Raw genomic sequence first — 25830 nt, 5'->3', positions numbered from 1 at the left:
TCATTACTTACGTCTTTCTGCGGTTTACTCTTAATCCATATTCTGTACACACTAGACCGTTCATTCCACTCAACAGGTCCTGTAATACTTCTCCACTTTCACTGAGGATAGCAATGTCATCAGTGAGACTCTTCATAGATATCCTTTCACCTCTAACGTCAGTTCCACTCTTGAAATTTTCCTTTATTTCTGTCACTGCTTGTTACTTGTATAGATTGAACAGTATTGGCGAGAGACTAGTCCCTGTCTTACACCCTTTTTTTTTGACGTGCTTTCCTTATAGGTTACCCATATTTTTCTTAGAATTCCGGATATCTTGTACCATTTGACACTATCAAGTGTTTTTTCCAGGTTGACAAAACCTATGAATATATCTTGAATGTTCTATTACCAACCGTAACGTCAGAACCGCCTCTCTGGCGGTTTTGCTTTGCTAAAGCCAAACTGATCGTCATCTAACATATCCTCAATTTTCTTTTCCATTCTCCTGTATATTATTTTACTTAGCAAGTTGGATTCATGAGCTGTTAAGATGATTGTGCCATAATTCTCACACTTGTTGACTCTTGCTGTTTTCGGAATTGTGTGGATTATGTTTTTCCAAAAGTCTGTAGTACAGCATTGCGCCAATCTCAAACCTTCTACACACCAATGTGAAAATCCGTTTGGTTGCCACTTCCCCTAATGATTATAGAAATTTCGATAGAATGTTATCCATCCCTTCTGCCTTATTTGATCTTAAGTCATCCAAAGATCTTTTAAATTCTGACTCCAATACTGGGTCCCATATCTCTTCACTATCCTTGTAAGTAGATCCAGTCAGTAAACGCAAAGGACCGGGGGCTGTTGGACTGACGTAGCGATATGTTTTACATGCATCGGCTCAAACTGTCACTGTTAGATATAATTGTTTGTCTAGTAACCATATTACACTTTTAGTGAAGAAAGACGTTGTCTGGATCTCTTGGAATGTTTTATTATTTTTTACTAAAACATACCAAGTGACCTAGTCGGTGTCTTTCTTCATAATAATTAGAAGCTTATTCATGTATTTTATTTATTTATTTATTTATTTAACTAGATTTATTACAGCCATCGAGGGCTCTCTTACATCGGACCAGTGTTTCCCACATACAGTACACTTTTTATGTCATAGTTACCTTAGAAACAACAATTATAATATGACAACTAGTATTAAAATAATTTGAGTGTCTGAAGTGGCACTATGAGCAAATTATACTGACAATGAACTAACAAAGTTAACGCTGTCATTAATTTTATTACTACGGCTGCTGCCACTATCAGTCATAACAGTAATAATAATAACGATAATAATTATAATAATTGTGACATTAATAACAATAATGATAGTGGCAGATATAAGAGGAACTTATAGGAGTACAAAATAGATGTTTTTCGATATAGCGAATCTAGGAAAAGGACATTATGTAGAATAAATCGGCTAAGTATACTGGGAAACGACGAAGATCAAGTTGGAAAGAGGGATGTGAAAACGTAGCGAGTGCGTACAGGGACAATGGCAACACTTTTTGTTGCTGCAGTGGATATGTCATTACCTGTCTTCTGAAGCTGGAGATGTTATTCAGTTCTCTAATATATGCGGGAGGTTATTCCAGAGACGACTTTCTGCTACTGAGAAGGACTTAGAGAAAGTGGTTGACGATACAATGGGACAGAAAGGATTTTGCCCTGTTGGAACGAGTGTTTCTACCGTGTTGTTCAGACAAAAGCGTTAAGTTCGAAGAGAGATATGAGGGACAATGTTCATTGATAAGACAGTAGGGAAGATAGAGGGCATGGGGATCTCTGAGCTTGTCTGCATGCGGCCAGGATAGGTGTGCATATGATGGTGAAATGAGTCGAACATCACAGTGGTGACGGTCACTTGTATACTAACGAATGATTGCGTTTAAAAGGCAGACACGGCGGATTTGAGCGAATGTATATACTGTATGTTCAAACTTAGTGCGAAAGGGGGAAAACAATGCCTCAGTCTTAAAATCCAAACGGAATCAGCAATGTGGGTACTTGCTGGAATTCGAGACAAGTTTACGAGTTATGGGTGAGATTGTATTTACCGCGAGGAAGAGAGCGCAAAGAAACGACGGCCGTAGGACAAAGCTGACTGCTGCGTCGTTGCGGGGCTGCCGAACTGAAGACCGCAAACACTCTCGCGTCGTAGTGACCAAGCATTAGCGGGGAAAGTGGCCAATTTGCAAGAAAAGTCCGCGAAACTCGTGAACAGGACGGTATGGGCAGACTGTCATATCTGTCGGTCTCAATTAGAAACAAGAAACCGCTAGAGAGAAACGACTACACCTGAGCGGCCTGAAGACTCCCCCGAGGGTTGAAAGTGACAACTATCTCACTCGTTTAGTGAAAGCTGCATCACATTTAATACTCCGAACCCACTACATTTGGTTCCGAGATCATACAATAGTACACGTATGCCCTTAAATAAACCTAAGTAACACGAAAAAAACTCTTAATGTTACCCGATATGTTATATACATCAGCTATCGGACAATAAAACCTCAATTTCATGTATTGCCTGCTCATCAGCGCCAGTTCCTTGTCTGTGCTTAGGCTTATCCACCAATATATATTTGTAAACATAATTGTATATACAGTCTGTTAAGTAAGTCGTGGTTGGGTTAACCAGGAGAAAAATGTTTTTTACAAGAAACTAAAACTTATACATACACCATATATGATCAAAAGAAAAATCAATAACAATTAATAAAACGTCCAGTCATTCGAAGCGTCGATAATTGCTTGGCATCTCCGAAGCATGTTTCAAACCAAAATTTCCGCGTATTTATGTGGAAGAGACCTCCAAATGCGTCGAATTTGCGTTGACAGCTGTTTCAGAGTGAATATTATTTTTCCTTGAAATTTGATTTTGACGTCAGACCACACATTTTCAATAGGATTAGCGTCAGGCGACTGTAAGGGCCAATCCAGTGCCAACACACTTTCTCCTTTTTCCAGTCGCTGCAAAGCCTGCTGCGGTGCTTCATACCATCGTTGTCCTGCAGTGTCGAATCTTCATTTCTGTCGATGAACCAACGTACGGCAGTCAGCATCAAACATCTTCGATAAAGACGAAGTGTAAACTGCACTCAAGTTTCTTATTGTGTATCTCAGTCAAGAATTCAAAGTAAACTGAGACTTTATGGAAACTAAAGGACAAAGGTTCCTTCTGTTGGATTTGTGAAACAACTGAGGAGACGTCTTTCACCATCTGTATGTAACGCCGATCACACTATTATTTAACAGACTGTACTATGTAGAGCGTGCTGAGAAACAGTCTGAAAAGCTTGTAAGGGTGTTGCAGGGTATTTTGTGATGAAAATAATCGTGAAGAAAAAATTCAATACGTTGCGCCGTCTCCGAGTTAATTAGTATTAAAGTCAGTCAGTCAGTCTGCGAATTCAAACGGCCCGCCAGATACAATTAGTGTCAGTTGTTTCCATAGAGTAGACGACAGCGCACGAGACAGCTCAGCCTTTGACTCGGGTTCGACCCTTACTACCGTCCCATGTTCAATCTCTTGTTAGATCTCTTGTTCGGTTTTAGGAAGCTAAACGAAGGACAAGTCTCTGGCAGGCTGCTTGAACTTGATCGTTCAACGGCCTCATTGGCTGATTTCAAAGCTTTTAACTCGCAAACGGCGCAGCGTATAAAATTTTTTTCTTAACAACTATTCCCCGGCACAACCCACCATGCAATACCCTTACAAGCTTTTCAGACTGATTCTCACCGCCCTGTATTTCGCCCACCCTGCATACACACTGACGAAAAAAAATCGCATCATCAAACAGTAATTAATGTAGAGTAATGACATTCCGGGAACCAATTGTATAGGTAACATATACAGGGTGAGTCACCTAAGGTTACCGCTAGATATATTTCGTAAACCACATCAAATACTGACGAACCGATTCCACAGACCGAACGTGAGGAGAGGGGCTAGTGTAATTGTTTAATACAAACCATAAAAAAATACGCGGAAGTATGTTTTTTAAGACAGACCTACGTTTTTTTAAATGGAACCTCGTTAGTTTTCTTAGCACATCTGAACATATAAACAAATACGTAATCAGTGCCGTTTGTTGCGTTGTAAAATGTTAATTACATCCGGAGATATTGTAACCTAAAGTTGACGCTTGAGTACCACTCCTCCGCTGTTCGATCGTGTGTATCGGAGACCACCGAATTACGTAGGGATCCAAAGGGAACGGTGATGGACCTTAGGTACAGAAGAGACTGGAACAGCACATTACGTCCACATGCTAACACCTTTTTATTGGTCTTTTTCACTGACGCACATGTACATTACCATGAGGGATGAGGTACACGTACACACGTGGTTTCCGTTTTCAATTACGCAGTGGAATAGAGTGTGTCCCGACATGTCAGGCCAATAGATGTTCAATGTGGTGACCATCAGTTGCTGCACACAATTGCAATCTCTGGCGTAATGAATGTCGTACACGCCGCAGTACATCTGGTGTAATGTCGCCGCAGGCTGCCACAATACGTTGTTTCATATCCTCTGGCGTTGTAGGCACATCACGGTACACATTCTCCTTTAACGTACCCCACAGAAAGAAGTCGAGAGGTGTAAGATCAGGAGAACGGGCTGGCCAATTTATGCGTCCTCCACGTCCTATGAAACGCCCGTCGAACATCCTTTCAAGGGTCAGCCTGGTGTTAATTGCGGAATGTGCAGGTGCACCATCATGCTGATACCACATACGTCGACGCGTTTCCAGTGGGACATTTTCGAGCAACGTTGGCAGATCATTCTGTAGAAACGCGATGTATGTTGCAGTGCTCTCCGATACACACGATCGAACAGCGGAGGAGTGGTACTCAAACGTCAACTTTAGGTTACAATATCTCCGGATGTAATTAACATTTTACAATGCAACAAACAGCACTGATTACGTATTTGTTTATATGTTCAGATGTGCTAACAAAACTAACGTGGTTCCATTTAAAAAATACGTAGGTTTGTGTTAAAAAACATGCTTCCGTGCATTTTTGTATGGTTTGTATTAAACAATTACACTAGCCCCTCTCCTCACGTTCGGTCTGTGGAATCGGTTCGTCAGTATTTGATGTGGTTTACGAAATATATCCAGCGGTAACGTTAGGTGACTCACCCTGTATAAGTGATTAACATTGCAAGATCACAGGTTAACGTAAGCGCGAGATAAGGCATTGCATACGTGAAATGTTGGTACATTAATAAGCAACGTAACCGCCAGAATGTTGAATGCAAGCCTGCAGACGTGCGTGCGTTGTGCTGCACAGGTGCCGGACGTCAGTTTGTGTGATGGAGTTCCATGCCTGATGCACTTGGTCGGCCAACACAGAGACGGCTACTGCTGTTTGTGGATGACGCAGGAGTTGTCGTCCGATGAAGTCCCATTTATGCTCGATTAAAGACAGATCTGGTGATCGAGCAGGACAGGGCAACATGTCGACACGCTACACAGCATATTCCGTTGCAACAGCGGTATGTGGGCGAGCGGAATCCTGTTGCAAAATACCCCCCGGAATAACGTTAGTGAAGGGGAACACAACAAATCGAATCGCCAGATCGACGTACAGATTTGCAGTTGGGGCACGTGGGGTAATCACAAGATTGCTCGTGCTGTCATACGAAATTGAACCACGGACCGTAACTCCATGTGTAGGTCCACTTGTCCAGCACGCAGACAGGATGGTTGCATCCCTCAACTGGCATCCTTCTTGTGATGTCACCGCCAGACACCACACTTGCTAGGTGGTAGCCTTTAAATCGGCCGCGGTCCGTTAGTATACGTCGGACCCGCGTGTCGCCACTATCAGTGATTGCAGACCGAGCGCTGCCACACGGCAGGTCTAGAGAGACTTCCTAGCACTCGCCCCAGTTGTACAACCGACTTTGCTAGCGATGGTCCACTGACAAAATTACGCTCTCATTTGCCGAGACGATAGTTAGCATAGCCTTCAGCTACGTCATTTGCTACGACCTAGCAAGGCGCCATTGCCAGTTACTATTGAGATTATGAATAATGTACCATCAAGAGCGATGTTCACCATTTATGGATTAAAGTTAAGTATTCCACCAGCTACGTCAGTTTTTTCTACAGTCTAATTTCCTTGTCCTGTTCCAGACCTCACGCCAGCCTGCGTGAGCTAAAACGCGTGCCTTTCGGCTTCCTCTAGTATACCGGGTTGGCTCTCTTGCCAACCCACAACGCTTCTAACCAACACACAGCCACCTCCGCCACCGAGTCAGAAGCAACTGTCATCAGAAAACGCAACAGACCTCAGCTCTCGCTTGACACCACTGAAGTCGCAAATGGTGGTGGTTTGGGATCGGTGGAATGCACGCTAAAGGGCGTCTGGCTCGGAGCTGTCCTTGAAGTAACAAATTAACCAATTTTCAACAGTTCTTAGTATCAATGTGATGTCAATTACTGCTCAAATTTCTGATGCAGGTGCAGTACGATGCGCCAGGGCCATATGCCGAATACTGTGTTCTTCCCTCTCGGTAGTGTCAATTGGCCGCCGGATCCCGATCTTCTTGCGACCGTACAATCTCGTGACCGCCGCTGACAGCAATCGTGTGCAGTGGTTATATTCCTGCCAAGTCTTTCTACGGTATCGGAGAAGGAACATCAAGCTTCTCGTAGCCCTATTGCACGACCCTGCTTAAACTCAGTGAGGTGCTGATAATGATGGCGTCTTTGTCACCTTAAAGGCATTCTTGACTAACATCAACTCACCATGTCCAACCTCAGAGGTAACTCATGCTCACGACCGTTACAGTGTGTATTTAAAGCAAATTACATTTGCATCCTCATAGTGGCACTACTAGCGTGACACTTATGCGACTGGCGCCAAATTTTAGCACAAATCATCTTTCAGATGTAGAAATAAGCCTATCATCATTCGTGTATGTCGCACAACTCCTTCGACTTTTTTCCTCAGTGTATGTATATGAAATGTATGTGACATATGTGTCCTCAGACGAACGTGCTGGCAAAAATCTAGTTTTACCTGTTTTCCATCGCTACCATAATAATACCAATTAGCGCAGTGCATGCTGACTTGCGTCACCAGCACGCCAACTTGCATTTCCCAGTAAACACGCAACAGAACACGTGATACAAGCTGGCTGGTAAATGAAAGAACACGATGAACCGAAGGAAACAACTCTGTAAACTGAACAGTTCCAGCAAATTATGAATAGGACTCGATGTAAGTTGAGGAACTACTGCTTAATTCTACAGTTTTACTTCTTATATGTTACGACAGTGCTAACTTTTTCAAGATATTTTTGTGTATATTTTTCTCAAGATGAGAGCCTACATTCGTAACCCATCGTATGACTTGTGATGTTTTAATGACTTTTTTGTAGTTGAGCCAAGTTTTAATATTTTACGAAACAGTCTTGCTCCCTGTCTTTAGTTATTATCTGGACCCTAAATCCGCTACTGGAATCCTGGAGGTCCTGGGAATGTTCTTTGGGGAAGTGAATCAGAGTTATTACGTTCGCATAGCGTGGGACCTGGTGGCCTCGACCAACTTAAGCTGAGGCACGCATGCAGCGTCGCGGAAGTCATTAGCGACGCGTGCTGTCCGGTTCGCTTGTGCACTGCGATGCGCATCCAGTTCACACACCTGTTGCTGTTATTTTCTGTGCGTTAACGCATGAAGATTCAGCGGCTGTTCAGGAAGGACTGACGTGCTCTGTTCCTCGCAAAATCTGCTTTATCTCGGAGATGTAACACGCATGTGATGACTGCTGCGGCAGGAGTTCCATTATCGCACAATCAACCCTGACTTTTCTATACTGCAGGCTGTGGATAAAGATAACAGCACAGAAGCGATCCACTTTATACCGTGTACCAACGGGATTCTGATTTAGTTCGCATCTCTCAGTAGTATTTTTTAAAAAGCTCGTGGGAGTGCATCCGATCGTCGTTTCTGTTGTGGAAGGCAGTAGGCCTAACAGTCGTATTAATAAGAGGGAGTGTCTCAGGTGACTGTGGAAGTCCCACTTCGTGCATGGGTGTGGATTTTAAATTCGCTACTACTAAGCCTAATTGAAACCCAAAGCCCACCACTGTAAATAAAGTTTTGTATCGCACACCTTGGTAGCTGCGGGGCCAGTGTGCAGATTTCTACCCGAAGGGGTCCTTGTTCGATTCCTGGCCGGGTCGGAGTTTTCCTCCGCTCGGGGACTGGGTATCGCTTTGACACTATTGACACAAACGTCGCCTCAAACACAGTGTTGTATCACATTTCCACAACTGAGATGGCAGTTTGGGAACGAACCGAAAGCACCTAAATTGAAATAAAAGAAAAAATTGGTATCTGTACAAAGGCAGCTGGAATAATGTGTGGCCGCTAAATTGTTTGATTCTTGTTTATCTAGGGAACGAACCACACACGCTCACACTCCGTTCTGCTCAAGTTCAAAGCTTCTGTTTCTAACACACGTTAGCATTAAAATGGAGTAATCAATCGCAAAGTGGTAGTCAATATCTCTAGGCAACACACGAGAATTTGAAGATTTGTTAAATCAACAGAATTCAGCTAGAAGTATCGACAGTCTATTGCATAGAGTGGGCACATCTATATTACTAAATCCAGGGACCCGGTACAGGTTGCAGATTGCCTATCTAACGCCTTTATTGGGCAACAAAAAATTACTTTTTCAATATTTCGCGTAATTGATGACCGAATTTAAAAATGTAAAATGCCATCATTGTCTACACCTTAAGAGGTATAATCTTCTGTTAAACGTTTGACACAATAAGACAAGTATTACTGTTTAAAACTGTGTGTTTATCTTGACCCAGCGCAATTAATGGTGCGCAAATACACGGACTTCATCCATACTGTATTTGAGTGTGGGAGCACTTGGCGACTTCCATTTTACATATAGTTTCAAATATTTTCGAAACCTTTCCTCGTTGACACCCGCCACAAAATGATGAAAGGAAAAAATTTATCACTTGTTACATTTTCGCTTTTCATCGACGTTGGCCATGACGTTTTAGTTTATTACTTCTTCACAACTAGTTCTATTCGTAATACAGTTTGCAGATAGTACGAACATCTAACAATTAATGTACCTGCAAACGTATATCATTGCACGACACGCAATCCAGGAGACATGATGTCATAAAGTCTGAGATATGTGTAAACTTGCTTTCGCTTGAAAGGGAGCGTAAACTATGCAGACTATATTCATCCACTTTTTCTTAATGAAAGCACTCAGTGACCTTCAACAGATACTAAACTTTTTCTCATGTACGTGCTTAAAGTCAAATATTTAACACATTAACTCATTCGTAAAATAATAAAATGTTTGAAGCTGTTTTATACATGAGAATTCTACTCTTTAAGGATTCGGGGGTTAACTGGTGAGAGCTATTCAAGCATAAGATTCTGCCATAGTGAGGCTACCACTCAGGTTTACGCTGCAGTCTTTTGCCAAATAATTTTCCTGATGTAAGCACTGTAAACTAAGCTGAAGAGTCTCACCAACTAATCAGTATAGTTCATATTTCACTCTAAATCGTTAAGTTCGGTGCGAGTGCACGAAAATTCTACTAAGCCCAAAGGGAAATGCCACACGAATAATTCAGAGTTCCAACCACTGCCTGCTGATTTTTTATAATTCTGAGATTTGCGCTTACGTACCGAATTGTACAAAGTTCAAAGCTGTGGCGTTCCAGGCGTCCACTATGTATCTCTGTAACGCACATTAAACTTCCCTACTCAAACAACACGCGAATCCCCCTCCGATAATCCCTGGTTCTCACACTGTTGCTCACTCTGCGAGCCCAGTTCCTATATAACACCATCCCCACATTGCCTGCAAAAACCATATCGTATAACACAGATTGAAACTACAGGGTTATTACAAATGATTGAAGCGATTTCACAGCTCTACAATAACTTTATTATTTGAGATATTTTCACAATGCTTTGCACACACATACAAAAACTCAAAAAGTTTTTTTAGGCATTCACAAATGTTCGATATGTGCCCCTTTAGTGATTCGGCAGACATCAAGCCGATAATCAAGTTCCTCCCACACTCGGCGCAGCATGTCCCCATCAATGAGTTCGAAAGCATCGTTGATGCGAGCTCGCAGTTCTGGCACGTTTTTTGGTACAGGAGGTTTAAACACTGAATCTTTCACATAACCCCACAGAAAGAAATCGCATGGGGTTAAGTCGGGAGAGCGTGGAGGCCATGACATGAATTGCTGATCATGATCTCCACCACGACCGATCCATCGGTTTTCCAATCTCCTGTTTAAGAAATGCCGAACATCATGATGGAAGTGCGGTGGAGCACCATCCTGTTGAAAGATGAAGTCGGCGCTGTCGGTCTCCAGTTGTGGCATGAGCCAATTTTCCGCGGGCTACGCGTGAAACTTGCCCGCACGCGTTCAACCGTTTCTTCGCTCACTGCAGGCCGACCCGTTGATTTTCCCTTACAGAGGCATCCAGAAGCTTTAAACTGCGCATACCATCGCCGAATGGAGTTAGCAGTTGGTGGATCTTTGTTGAACTTCGTCCTGAAGTGTCGTTGCACTATTATGACTGACTGATGTGAGTGCATTTCAAGCACGACATACGATTTCTCGGCTCCTGTCGCCATTTTGTCTCACTGCGCTCTCGAGCGCTCTTGCGGCATAAACCTGAAGTGCGGCTACAGCCGAACAAAACTTTATGAGTTTTTCTACGTATCTGTAGTGTGTCGTGACCATATGTCAATGAATGGAGCTACAGTGAATTTATGAAATCGCTTCAATCATTTGTAATAGCCCTGTATTGGTATCACGATATGTTTCTTTCAAAGTGGGATTCACTGACACAAACGTGACGGTGGTTACATTTACTTTCGGTTTCAGCAATCATTTGTGAAATTTCTCTTACCATAAGTTACTACACTTCGATTAATCTGAATGAAAAAACTAAGGAAATTACGATATCTTGCAGTAGGACATTTCAGGGAATAATGTTAGAAATAATGAAAACAGACACACACACACACACACACATTAGATCAATAACAGACACACACACACACACACACACACACACACACACATTAGATCAATAGTCTGCGCCGAACATCCACGAGACGTGCTGTTGGTGGATAAATGATGATGGGCATTTTTTCAGATCTGTCAAATGTGTTAATATCTTCTTGGAACATAAATGTTATAAAAAGGGTAACTCACTACGACTGAGAAAAAATAAAATAAATAAAATCTTTGCAAATTGTGAAATGCTTTCCATCACTGATAACACGAATCTTTCCTTATTCAACGATCAAAACAACAGATTGAGAGTCTAGTATGTGAGCGAGCGATGTTATTTGTTGATCTTTTGTCTACACACACAATACGGCTGCGGCAGCAACAACAGGGCATTTCCTTTCTGCACACATTCACACGCTGCCCGTTACCATGCAGTATTGTGTTTGCTTAACAGAGTGGTAATCGTCTGATCACTTTTCTGCACACTTTCGCAATTGGTTTAGGACTTTCTGTTGTAGAAAATAGACACGCTGAACACAGAAACATTACAAACAACGAAAACGAATCACGGCTACTAATCTTACCGGCCGCAAACGCCGTCTGCAGCCGAATGTTGCAACTGGAACCTGAGATAGCAGGGCTATATGACACTGGTGAATGATGCTCGTTCTGTGATTTGTTGTTGCTATGGCAACTTCCGTGAAAACAAGTTGCTGTCAATAATTCTGTTACTTTGATCCAAGTATAAGTTGTATTAATTAGTTAGGTGTTTTAATCAAGCAGCCAATAACAGTCGCCAAAGTACATAAGTTCAGTGAATTGTAACAAATACATTAGCAAATTATCGCATTAATTAAATGACTTAACAGCTTTTTCTTCAGTCTATAGCAACTCGAGTACAGTATGTCTCTCGTTTCGTTGTTCCCACAAGGATCCAACTACAAGCTTCAATCTTTATTTGAGAAATTTTCTTTTGTGATCGCACCTTAACGAGTGAAACATGCACTAGATTTGTATCGGTATCTGGCCTTCAACCAGTATTTGTCGTAATTTTATGTTTTTGCTTAACGCCACAACATAGATCTAAATAAGTAATCAAAAAGTATATAAACATTAAACTTAGATATTTTCTACTCGCATCCATGTCTTCGTGTAGACTTTATTGCGCTGTGTCCGTCCACAACGAAGACAGACGGCTTGCAGCACGTAGGTAGGACTAGTTTCTTTCAGTCCTGTAGAAGTGCCAGTTAGGCTCGTGTTTGCCGCATTAACTTCGCATTCGAGCGCTTTCTCATTGCAGCGAGTACAGCACGTTTCTCCTCAAGTGAATGTGTACAAAAAATTCGGATACGTATCATGATGTGAGGCGACAGACATGTGGCTTCCATCTGGAGGAAGGGGTGGTCTCTTGGGAGAACGCACTTGTAATAACGAAACTTCCAGGAAAGCTTCACTGTGATGCACGCCAGCTATGCCACCATCTGTCGTAACAACAATCTATGCTTTTCTAATGTCATGTTGAATTAAAGTTGCTGTTCATTGGCGGCTGGTCCAGACGGAGGTTCGAGTCCTCCCTCGGGCATGCGTGTGTCTGTTTGTCCTTAGGATAATTTAGGTTAAGTAGTGTGTAAACTTAGGGACTGATGACCTTAGCAGTTAAGTCCCATAAGATTTCACACACATTTTGAACTCTTCATTGGTAATAAGAAAATGCAAATATTGTCGCTGCCGCTTGGTTGCTGCAAAGCAACATACAACGTAGAAGGTCCCATCTTCAGCTGCAATTATTTGATAAATATTAAATATTCTTGTCTTTAGGGCGCCGTCCATTAGAAGGGAGCTCTGCTGTCTACAGCATGCGTCTATATTCATGACAGATCACCAACCCCAATTGCCGAGAGAAAGGTGTTAGTGTATCTTTCAACAATAAGAATAATGAAAATGAAGTTTAGTAAGGACACTGTAAGGTCTGGCGAACGAATCTGATGGGAAAAATGACATGTCGAGTCTAGTTACGACGTAATATGTAGATGTTAGATTGTTAATTTTTTGGTAGTACGTGAAGTAAGACGTATTTTCGATTCTTGATCACTGAAAGAGCAATATTGTCCTGCTTAGCAGTGGGCAGTTTTGTCTGGACCGCCTATTCCTTCCACGTCGCGTTGCTCTTCCATGTATGGGGGAGATCAGCCCTTTGCGCCGAGGACAAGTCCGTGATTTATGGCATGTCCTTAATGGAGACGTATTGTGCCGCTTCCGCCGCTCTTCAGTCTTGCCACTCAAGGCACGAATCGTGAGCAGCTACCAGAGTAAGACGCCTCAGGGCGGAGAGAAAAGCTTTTCATTCACTGTGACTAGGCGTTTAGAAAGAGATTAGCTACTTTGCTGTGGACTCGATGTACCTACTTTAGGGCCTATGTAGAAATACAGGTCTCGTAATGGAGGCCGGGATAATGGCTTTCTGCTGTGTCGTATTTACTACGGAACAGATATAATAGGTTATTCAGCTATGGAAGATATATTCGTGACTTAATTTAGTGACACAGTTTTGTCTCAATAGTAATTGTGTCGTGTCACATGTTCGCCACGATTTCTCGTCTCAAGCTTCCCTCTTCATTTTGTTCCCCTTTGCGAGTGTTGAGGTTGGTCAGAGGGGGAGGGGGGGGGGGACGTGCTACGGGTGGAGAAAGTATCGGTCATACTACTGTAGTGTGCAAACAGAATAGAAACACAGCATTCATAATGAAATAGCTCCTTTTTAAAAATAAGGAAGTGGTTTTAAATGCTAAAAATATTTTGTAATACCTGTTTTTATCGACCTGGTGCCTTAGTGGGTAAGCACCACAGTGCAAATCGAAAGGTCCAGCCTTCGGTCCCCCAGTCTCTTGTTATTGGTTCTTTCACATGTGCCCATTACTTACTAAGGAGGAAAACCTCCAACTGATAGTTTAACCGTTGATTCCCGAACGTACAGCTGGGCGAGTCGGTTCAGGAGAAAGGCAAGGATATACCGCCTCGAGCAAGTCTCGAACCAATCCTACAGTTCAGGTGCGAAGGCTCCCACCATAAGTATCAATTTGAATAAAATTTTGGAGATTAGGTCGCGTCATTTCGAAATTAATACCATTACTGAAACCGACGTTCCGATCGTCTTTGGAGCGATATTCTACATTGATTTTAGATTCAAAGTGACGCGGTCTAATGTCAAAAAGGATTTTATTCAATCTATGCATTCATGAAGCACGAGGGCGTTATCAACGTTATCAACATCATACATATTTATTCTCCATGTTTACATATCAGTTTATTAACATATTCACCCTGGCTACGAATACATTTCTGCTAACGAGAGACAAGCTTGTTGCTACCGTCACTGTAGAATACATCACTTTGTTGACGGAGCCACAACCCCACCTGTACTTGCACCGCTTTGTCTCTGTCAAAGTGATGTCCTTCAAGGCGTTCCTTAAGTTTTGGACGCACATGGAAATCGGATGGGGGCCAAGTCGGGATGGATCGAGGATAATCGATGACAGTGAACCCAAGGCGTCGGATTGTTGAAGATGTCGCAGTGCTCGTGTGTAGTCTGGGACTGTCATGCTGAACGAGAGGATGCTTCATGTGTGAACCAGTTCTTCGAATTGGAAACTCGATTACGGCACCCTGTTTCTCACTCACTGACATAGTTACGTCACGCACTGGAATGTTACACGCTACAACTCAGGGTCTTCTAGCGGCACAGGGCTGCAAACATGGAGACATGAAGAATAACTATGTATAATGTTAATAACGTTTGTTTTATTTAAAAAGCTTTAAGAATTTTAGCCAAAGAAATTCGCATGAATTAATTTTCAGCACGCACTTTCTTAAATAAAATAGACTTGGGTAGGTCTATAGTTACATAAAGATAAAAAACTTATTTTGTTGACAATTTGTTATACAGGGGAAGACTGACGTGTAGCACTGAATTTGCTAGTGTTGATGAGAACGATGGTGTGTTTTTCTCAACAGGGAGTAGGGATGGATGAAGAGGTGTTCAGGGGGAGGGTAGCAAGGTACAAATTGGTCATCGGTCCCGACTTTTTGTTGACCTTGATGGTGAGGTGTGCAGTAAATATGGATTTTGGTGATACGAGGTAGCTGGTTTGGATTTTAGGTGAGATATTGTTTGGGAAATGATTAGGAAGAGTTCTCCGGACCAAGCTGCATGGAAAGAGGAGGAGGTCTGACATGGAAAGGAAAAGTAGGATTCTGTTTTCTGCAAGAAATTGTAGATATGTCTGCGGATTTCGTTGTCAATTAGAGGACACGTTTACTATTTCTTCGGGATAGGATGTGCAGAGTGTGCAACTGCAACGTTGGCGTAATGCATTAGTATAAGCGCGTTTAGTTTTGCGCTAGAAAATCAGTGAACGAGTTGATGGCTGACTTCAAGTTTTCAGAGAATGTACGAAATCTGAAGGGTTTCAATTTGGGCGGGAAGAAGAAAGAATTTTCGATACTGGAAAACTGATACGGAAAGGAGCGCATGGTATTCGATGATTTGGAGCTAACGTTGAAATTTTGTTGTAGCAGCAATCCGGACGGCTGTGGCTAGGGAGAGAATAAAGCTCACGGTAGCTTTACAGGCTTGCGGGGTAATGGAGGGATGCAGTCCCGTATTTCGCGGTGAACAGTTTTAGTAGTTTTAATCGATTGCGAGTTATATAGTGTGGTGGAAGCATAGCAACGTCAGAAAAATGAGAAGTACTGTTACATGCGAATTGTGTGTTGGCATGTTACAGCTGGAGCACACCTACAGGGACGACGGTGAGCGTGTCTCGTTGCTGCGAACTACACCACTGCTCGCTACACACTTCACACCTTGCCGCTGCGGTCGCAGCGTAGCGTCTGCCGTCGGAATGAGTGCTCTCGGTCACCTTCCCACGCGAGACTCCTACCGTGCGCAACAGATGGCTCTGCACATCGCTCTGCCAACACCGTTACAGCCCAGCAACGACGAGTAGCAGGTAACGAACGAGACGTAGAGAATGACTAACTGTCGAAAGCAAAACCTGCGTCATGGCCCTCAGCTATAATAATAGTGGCGTTACACGATCCACTGTCTGCAGTTCCACTAACTTCAGTATTCCTGGGCGGAAAAAGTCTCTGAAAATAGAAGTATATCGCCAAGAGTTTAAAATGCACTACAGACGTACTCTGCAACATGTTATGTCCGAGTTTAATAGAAATTTCTGCACAACTATCTGAGTGAATCTACACCAGGTTTCGGAAACTGCCTGGTGGTATCGAGAGTAAATAGTATTCTATGCTAATTTCTGTTTGATTTTTGTCATACGCTTGACTAATCTATATATATATATATATATATGCCTTTATATGCCTATATATGCCTTTATATAAAAGGCAATGTCCTGACTGACTCATCGCCGCCCAGCCAAACCGCTAAGGATAGGAGCTTGAAATGTGGAGAGGATGTTGATCTTATACTGTAGTCGTCGTTTAAGAAGGAATTATTCAAAATTTTATCCCTAAGGGCGTGAAATAGGAGACGAAAAGGTTTTCGGAAAGTATGTCAGTATTAAGGCAATTCTGAAGCTAGAACTACGAAAGTTGGTATATGGTTTCTTGTTAAGTAATAAAGAAATACGTTTTACAGCATTTTCATAAATCCAATCACTAAGGGGGTAAACTAATGAGATATAATAGGGCCTGACTGTTTCACTGACTCACCATCTCCCAGCCAAAGCCGCTATCGTTTAAGAAGCGATTCTTCGAAATTCCAATCCTAAGGGGGTGAAACAAGAGGTGAAAGACTTTTTGAAAAGATATCACTATTAAGGCAATTTTGAAACTAGAACTACCAAAACTGCTATTTGGATTCTTAGGCAGAAATAAAAAAAAGTATGAGTTCAAGCGTTTTTGTGAATTCAATCACTAAGGGAGTAAAATATTGGGTGAAACTTTAACTTGAAAATAAATCATTATTAAAGAATCACTGAAGGCTATTTAATGCTACTTCTATGGAAATTGGTATTTAACTTCTCGGCTGAAAATTAAAAAAAAAATGCATGTTCCAGTGTTTCTGGAAATTCAATCCCTAAAGAGGTGAAACATGCGATGCAAATTTTTAAGCAAATATTTCATTATATTAAAACGTTTCGAAAACTAAATCTATGAAAACTGGTATCTGACTTTCCGGTTAGACATAAAGAAATACGTGTCATGGGATGAAAGTTTCTATTGAAATATCTTCACAAAAACTCAGAAGGCATTATTAACAAAAACCTTGAACTCCAGCTACCAGAATTTCTTTTGATCAGACGTAGATTCGGAAAAGATCATGCATCTATGGCCTTAACTAGCGTGAAAATCTCAGAAGAAGTTGAAATCTTTGAACGACATAAAAATTTGATTAAAGGAAAACGATCAAAAAAAATCTGTACAGACCATTCACTCCATTCGCGCGATCATTCATTTTTACCTACAGCTACCTTTGCACACTGAAGAACATCGTCCAATATATGACAAACGATGCTGATATCAATTAACTCCCTTCTATCCCAGTCCATTTGCAGGTGAGCGCAGCTTATATTGCACTGTACGTGTGCTAGTTTCTTCCCCATTACGTTTATGTAGATTAGTGAAATATTAGGAATACAAGGACTACAATTTTCAATCATCAAAGTGTCACGCACTTAGAAGGGAGTAATGGTCGCAACGCATCCCATCTGGTGGTGTCTTTCTCAAGAGGTGTGGAATTCCGAGTGTTAACGAGCACAACAAGCTGGTGAACACGATAGTCGTTTTGAGCCAGCGCAACTTCAGACTGCAAACTTCAGTCTTCATACAGCGTCCGGCTAATGGGGTAAACGAATGAAGGCATGTACAGTATTACTTACAACAAGACGCAATAGAGGACGCTCGTAATGTGCGGAACCGGGTATCATGACAATAACGCTACAGAACCACGAAAGAAAGATGTTTTATAATACATGAAGCGAGCAAAAATATTTATCGAGACACGTTGTTACTCATATGGAATACTGAAACAGTTGGTACGTAGGCACTAAAACATTTCCACGAAACGGAAAGTAAAGGAAAATCATGGCTGAAACACTTTAATTGCAAATAATTGATTAATGTGTTTCTTACAGGTTAACAACTTCAGAGTCAATAAAATTCTTCTGGGTTTGAGGCCGCGTTGTCGTCTGTAAAATACCGACGTTTCGGCGACTGTTGCAACGCGTCTTCCTCAGGGTGCAACACACCCTGAGGAAGGCTCCTTGCAACAGTCGCCGAAGCGTCGGTATTTCACAGATGACAATGCGGCCTCAAACCCAGAAGTATTTTATTGACTGTGACGGCTGCGGAACCCTACGCTTACATTTAACTTCAAAGAGATTCATAGGCGAAAGCGTGCTAGAGGTAATCGGAGAGCGAATGTTGATAGATTTTTGAGAACCGAACGGACCTCGATACGGTCGGCATCTTTTCCCGTTACGATAACTATGACAGACGACTGCAACTGGTCTGTGGCGGAGAGCACATCGATACAAATAATCACACGCATCTCACACCCTTTTTTTGTTATAAAGAGCTGGCTCTTAACCTTGAGGATTCTAGATGTATAGATATCGGGCGAATTTTGGGGCAGGCAGTCAACTGAAGTGCAATGTTCCACGCAATTACTGCAGTATGTTTCTGTCTTTTTTGTGCATGTACTGCTATGCTGAAAAACGTGATATCCGGTGTGGAGGGCATCAGCTGTGATGGATACTTATCATATGGCAATAACCATCCTAACGTAGTGACAGTTTTCATGTAGACTAATATAACAACTGCAGGATTCTCTAAGGTCTAGATGAGAATCCCGTACAGCAGAATGTTCGCCCGCTAAGCTGCGTACTGTTGGCGCTGTAAGACTTCTCCTGGAAATGGCACATCCTGACCTGAACTCTGACGTCATGTAATAGGATGAATCGTACAAGTAGGCAAATCGTTACCTTTACACCAAGATGTATTCACAAATTTACTGTAACGCATCAATCTTAATTGACGTGGTCGTTCAGTTGCTGCGAACAAACTGTTCTGAAACACGTTCGCTTTTCTAACGTTACACTCTGCTGATTCCTGTGTCATAAATTTCCGTATATCACATTATACAGACTGAAATAGCTTCCAACGGCTACGTTATTGGACGAAGCACGGACATCTAAATCTGAAATACGATCTGACCGCCTTTCACGCACTTTCTACTGGAAGTTATGATGGTGGCACATTAACATTTGAAACTCCTCGCCATTTCTGTTGTGCTCGTTTTCAGTTACTGGACAATCACAATTTGCCCTTTATTGAAGTCTCTAAAATCAGCGTCTACTGGGTGATTAGCGAACGCATAAGCAACCAGTTTCATTAGCAGCCACTTACATCGACGTGAAAGACAACCACTTACCAGAATGAGCGCTCGCTGCTGCGGAATATTCGCTTACTCTCCAGAATCTGCTGTAATAAAGCACTCAGGTGATGTATTAACCAGCAAGACCGAGGTTTGAGACACTGGTTCACTTCGTAAGTCTTTAATCACACTGATAAACAATGTGAGAAGGCGTGTGCTTTAATATCTACTGAACTGCGGGTGACCACGAATTTCCATTGGCAAGACATGCCTCAGAATTGGCATCGAAACCGTACAGGACCACATGAACAGACATTACTATGAACAAGTAAATGAAACAACCAACGGCAACATTTGTTTCCTGAACGAAAACACAAACACATTCACCCAATTTATGACTTTCGTTTCTAAAAATTCTGGCATATTGAGTTACTAACTCTTGGATTACAACTACTTCAGACGACCAGCTTCCAAGAGTCAGTGATTAATAGCACCAATGTACAATCGACTTACTTGCAAAATGAGCAATACTGATTGTCAACAGCTGCTTCTGTCATAAATAATGATACTTAATTCTTAAATCCACTAACGTGTCAAGGAATATAGACAGAGGTTTCGAAACGAGATAAACGCTGTTTATACGGATCAGTATGATAAGGTAGAGGGGAGAGCGGGGCAAAGTGGCGGCGTTAGCTGTTAACCATTCGTAATAAATTCATTTTTAGGTAGTTGGTTCTTCTTTACTCGTATTAAAGCATGACCTCTTGTTATTTTGTACAAGACAGTATATTAATTAATGAAACATTTCTGTGTACTTATTAATGAACACTATTGAATGATTAAATATTGTGTTGAAAATTAATACAGCTTCAGATTTTATGAAACAACAACTTTACTGTTACCAGTCACGTTTTATTTATATTCACAGCGCCATTCAAAGCTTTAAACTTCCATTATCAGGTGGGTTTATATGTCTAATGCGATATGTGGGTGTATGTTACGACTTTGGGGCAACCTGTAGCGCTGTCTAGTGAAGAAACAGAACGCTATTTCCGAACATGACTCTGCATTCTTTGACTAAAAACTAAACGTAAATGCGTAAATAAAACAACTAAAACAGAGTACATTCAGTATTATAGGCTCCTTTCCTGTCTTAATACATCACACATAGACAGTCTCACTTTGTAAACTACCATGTGCAAAGAACATACAGAGAAAAACAAAAACACTATTACAAAGTGCAAAGAACATATAGCAAAAGAACACCATTACTTCAGAGTAAGTGTTAAGGCATTGTAGAGATGTTTGCTTGAGTTGATGAATACGTATATTGCAGTAAATGTTTCAAGTGGTACACAACAAACCCCTTTCTGTCAAGTTTATCTTTTATGTAGCTTAAAAGTTTGAGCAGCCCTCATTCCACCACATGCATCAATTTCAACACTATACAGTCTTCTTGTCGAGGGTCAATATAGGTCTCATCAGATGCAAGACGCTGCACTATACTTTCTACGGAAGTTCCTTTGTTGATTTTAAATGGTCTTGCTCCATTTTGTGTGGTTCCCTATGAACGAAAATCGGCTTAATAGGTGAAAATACTAAAACATTTGCACTTTTCATTCTGTGACTTTTCAATTTTTTTTTCAGATATGGTCCTCTTTTAGGCAATGGTCTTAAACTGACTACAGGAACGTTTCGGTTTAATGAGAGCAGAATTTTTTTCGAAATTCCCAGTTCTTTGTTACGTTCTACCTGAAGTTCGTCAGAAGATTAATTAGGAGTTTCTGTGGTTTGGCATTTAAGTGCCATAGACCGAGCAAGACAACCACTTATGCAAGGTCCGAAGTAAGAACACTGTGTGTGATATTCGTGGCAATAAAATGATGCTCATTAACCAGATGGCTATCATAAGGTCTGATCACACATTTTTTTAACACGCTTATTATACCAGCGACAGCAGCTGCTTAGAAATAAACAGTGGTCGTTAGCTTGGTTCAAATGGCTCTGAGCACTATGGGACTTAATATCTGAGGTCATCAGTCCCCTAGAACTCAGAACTACTTAAACCTAACTAACCTAAGGACATCACGCACATCCATGCCCGAGGCAGGATACGAACCTGCGACCGTAGCGGTCGCGCGGTTCCAGACTGAAGCGCCTAGAACCGCTCGGTCACACATGCCGGCGGTCGTTAGATTATGATGCCGTAAATCTGTTGCAGTTAGCTTGCTCCAGTAGACTCTGTTAAAAGCGTTTGATTTTTGGAAAACGATTAATACAAATAGTACCTGAATAAACAATGACTATGAAATTTGTGTTGTCTTTTTGGTCATATACAACAAAGAATAACCGAATGTCTTACTAGTTACTCCAAAAGACCTTATATTAAATGTCTTACAAATTATAACACGTTAAGTGACGTAGACAGCAGTTATCACGCACATAGAGCTGGCACCAGTTTGTAGTGCCTTATCCACAAGTTTTAATTTCGTAGTTGAATTTTCAACAGCTAAAGAGTAACTTGCTGAATTCCACCTTGGCTGCACTTCCTTTCAACATGATCCATGTGAAGGATAAGATAATCCAGGAACAACATATCGCAAAGCAGAGAAAGTACAACAATATGGTATTGGAGGATTGACCGTTAAAGATGTGTGAAACAGCCGGTGATACGTGCGAATGAGAAGAAACGGTATCGTTCATTTTACATGTAGAACGCAGGTGCCATATCTCTTTAATTATGTCGTAAAATGACTTCACAAACGAATGTTACAGCAAAGTATGCACAGTTTTAAATGAATCCAATTGATTGTACCCTTCGAGTAGTTTTCTGGGTGATATAGTCGTCCACCTCGCCACGCCAGAAGACGAAATAATAACAGCAAAATGGGAGAAAGGCGATAGGCATGCACCAAGGAAGGAGAAGTCGTTTACATCTACCGGAAAATATGTGATATTATTTTCTGGGATGTAGAAGGGATTATTCGTATTGACTGGGCTGAAATATGAATTCGGAGTGATTCGTATTAATCCAGATGGAATTTCAGTTCGGTTTTACAGAAAGTGGTATTGTTGAGTGAGTATAGGGAGACACAGGATGACTTAGACAGATATATAGCAACTTGTTCTAAATGGAGAGAAATGTAAACTAATGAGTAGGAAAAGCAATCCTGTAATGTTCAGACAAAGTATTAGAGGTGTGGTGTTTGACACATTCATGTCGATTAAATATCTAGGCGCAAAGTTGCAGAACGAGATGAAATGGAATCAGCACGTAATTACGGTAGTACGGAAGGCGAATGGTCTATAAAGAAGACCGCATGTAGAACACGTTCTTGAGTACTACTCGAATGTTTCGGATCTCCATTGCGTCTATGTGATTTCAAATGGGAAGTCCTGGAGGGAACGTGATGATCCTTTGGCGAAACGCTGTTGAGAAAATTTAAAGAACCGACATTTGAAGCTGACTGAAGAGCGATTCTATAGCCACCGATGTACATTTCGCGTAAGGAACGTGAAAAAATAAGAAAAATTAGGGCTCGTATGGAGGCAAACAGACAGCAGTTTTTCCATCGCTCCAATTGCGACTGGAACAGGAAAGGGAATGAATGACTAGTACTGGTACAAGGTACCCTCCGCCATGCACAGTATAATGGCTTGCACAGTATGTATGTAGATGTAATTGTATATTACCTTTAAAAGCAGAAAACAATAACAGGTGAGTAGTGTGCAGTTCTTCTTGACAAACTGTATGAAGAAGTATGTGGGAAGACGCTTAACACGTGAGAAGACACCTGGATTGAAAAAAATCAGTTCTCCAGGAGAGTGCACAGGCCCAATACGCCACTTTCACAGTTGACTAAGAGAATGACGTACGATTTGTTGGAACCCAATTCAATTAATCTGGTATGCTCTGATTTCCATCTGTGCGCACGTCTAGGGAATATTTGTTACTGGAAAACGCTTTGAGGCACCTGAAGGAATTATATTTCGGTGGTAGATTATTTTTTAGACCTCTCTGAACTGTAATTCAGAAAGTAAATATGACCTTCATAGTAAAGTGGCTTAAAATGGACTAGACCACACAATAACTGAATTTACTGCCTTAAAAATACCACCTGTCGTATGCAAGTTGCGAAGTACTGATTTCGCACGGGTGCAGAGACGACATTTAAACCAAGCCACAAACGAATTACTGACATTAGATGCCAGTGGGCACTGATTTATATCAGCTGAATAAGTTGAAAATGTGACCCGGACCGGCATTCGAGCCTGGGTCCCCTTCTTATTATGCAGATGTGCTGACCACTACACTAGCAACACACAGCGATCACCAGCACTGCACGGTCTGCCGCAGGACACCTCCCACCAAACCCAAATTCTCAACGTATTGCTCACACTACTGATGCAGTGCCGCTGCTCATTAGCCTCATTGTTCGTGGAAAGAAAGATTGTCGGTATGCCTCTGTGTGGGCTCTAATCTCTCTGATTTTATCCTTTTGGTCTCTTCGCGAGATATACGTAGGAGGGAGCAATATATTGCTTGACTCATCGATGAAGGTATGTTCTCGAACTTCAACAAAAGCCCGTACCGAGCTACTGAGCGTCTCTCCTGCAAGGTCTTCCACTGGAGTTTATCTATCATCTCCGTAATGCTTTCGCGATTACTAAATGATCCTGTAACGAAGCGCGCTGCTCTCCGTTGGATCTTCTCTATCTCTTCTCTCAACCCTGTCTGGTACGGATCCCACACTGCTGAGCAGTATTCAAGCAGTGGGCGAACAAGCGTACTGTAACCTACTTCCTTTGTTTTCGGATTGCATTTCCTTAGGATTCTTCCAATGAATCTCAGTCTGGCATCTGCTTTACCGACAATCAACTTTATATGAACGTTCCATTTTAAATCACTCCTAATGCGTACTCCCAGATAATTTATGGAATTAACTGCTTCCAGTTGCTGACCTGCTATTTTGTAGCTAAGTGATAAGGGATCTATGTTTCTATGTATTCGCAGCACATTACACTTGTCTACACTGAGATTCAATTGGCATTCCCTGCACCATGCGTCAATTCGCTGCAGATCCTCCTGCATTTCACTACAATTTTCCATTGTTACAACCTCTCGATATACTACAGCATCATCGGCAAAAAGCCTCAGTGAACTTCCGATGTCATCCACAAGGTCGTTTATGTATATTGTGAATAGCAACGGTCCGACGACACTCCCCTGTGGCACACACACTTGAAATCACTCTTACAACGGAAGATTTTTCTCCATTGAGAACGACATGCTGCGTTCTGTTATCTAGGAACTCTTCAATCCAACCACACAATTGGTCTAATAGTCCATATGCTCCTATAAACGACTGTGGGGAACTATATCGAACAATGTGTCTTTTCTTTCGGACATGTCCGAAGGAACAGACACCACATATAACCATACAACTGCACCTGTTAGCGACACACTGGCCACATGGCAACCACGCTGTCCCGACCTGCTGATGGCGTAGCCAGTGAACGTCAAAAATGGTTCAAATGGCTCTGAGCACTATGGGACTTAACAGCTGTGGTCATCAGTCCCCTAGAACTTAGAACTACTTAAACCTAACTAACCTAAGGACATCACAAACATCCATGCCCGAGGCAGGATTCGAACCTGCGACCGTAGCAGTCGCACGGTTCCGGACTGCGCGCCTAGACAGTGAACGTCGGCTAACGTTACCGAACTGCCGGAGGCTGTGGCGGGGACCTGTGGCTTGGCGAGGGGCGGCACTCTGTCTGTGGCTTTGGAGCCGCGGCAGCTGAGTCAGCCGGCTGGTCTCACACATCACGGCCCGGCTCGCCTCTCCAGAGCCTGCGCAAGCCGGGTAGACCAGTTCCAGAGAGCACACCGGCTCCTGTCACTGCTCTCTCTCTCTCTCTCTCTCTCTCTCTCTCTCTCTCTCTCTCTCTCTCTCTCTCGCCGCCCCGAACAATGTTGCTTTCCCTGGACTCAAACCTTCGACACATCACAGTTTCACTGCCAGCAAGCACTATCTTTACGAAGGAGAAGTAAAATATAGTGAACACGTCTTAACATTACCATTACTACCATAACCCCGCAACCAGGGCCATTCTTCCTGTTTCTCCTGGCCGTCGCTGTTTGTAAGCATTAATATCGGTGAGCCGTGCTAAAAATTGCTGTTTTGAAGAGCGCGCCGCAGCGCGTAGTCGCCCTCCGTTTCTGGCGGTGGCGCCGCTGTGGCAATCGCAGCTTTGGTGTCTCCCTCTGGAGGGAAAGGGTAAAGGTTGTCTATTCGCGTGCATTTAAGGGGCGCTATGAGTTCGCCAGTCCCCCCTCCC

General features: G+C 42.3%; 1 long non-coding RNA gene across 1 annotated transcript in view; it reads left to right on the top strand.

Annotated features, from left to right (window-relative positions):
* LOC126191314 (uncharacterized) overlaps window positions 1-25830 on the top strand; it is a 69992-nt gene that overhangs the window by 24426 nt on the left and 19736 nt on the right. The window contains exon 2 of the long non-coding RNA XR_007538337.1: window positions 15875-16099. This is a non-coding gene — a long non-coding RNA (uncharacterized LOC126191314). The remainder of the gene's footprint in view (window positions 1-15874; window positions 16100-25830) is intronic.

The sequence above is a fragment of the Schistocerca cancellata genome, chromosome 1 (genome assembly GCF_023864275.1).
Source record: "Schistocerca cancellata isolate TAMUIC-IGC-003103 chromosome 1, iqSchCanc2.1, whole genome shotgun sequence".
NCBI classification, from domain to species: domain Eukaryota; kingdom Metazoa; phylum Arthropoda; class Insecta; order Orthoptera; family Acrididae; genus Schistocerca; species Schistocerca cancellata.
Note: the sequence above shows the minus strand (reverse complement) of the source record. Positions and strands in the feature narration are given on the sequence as shown.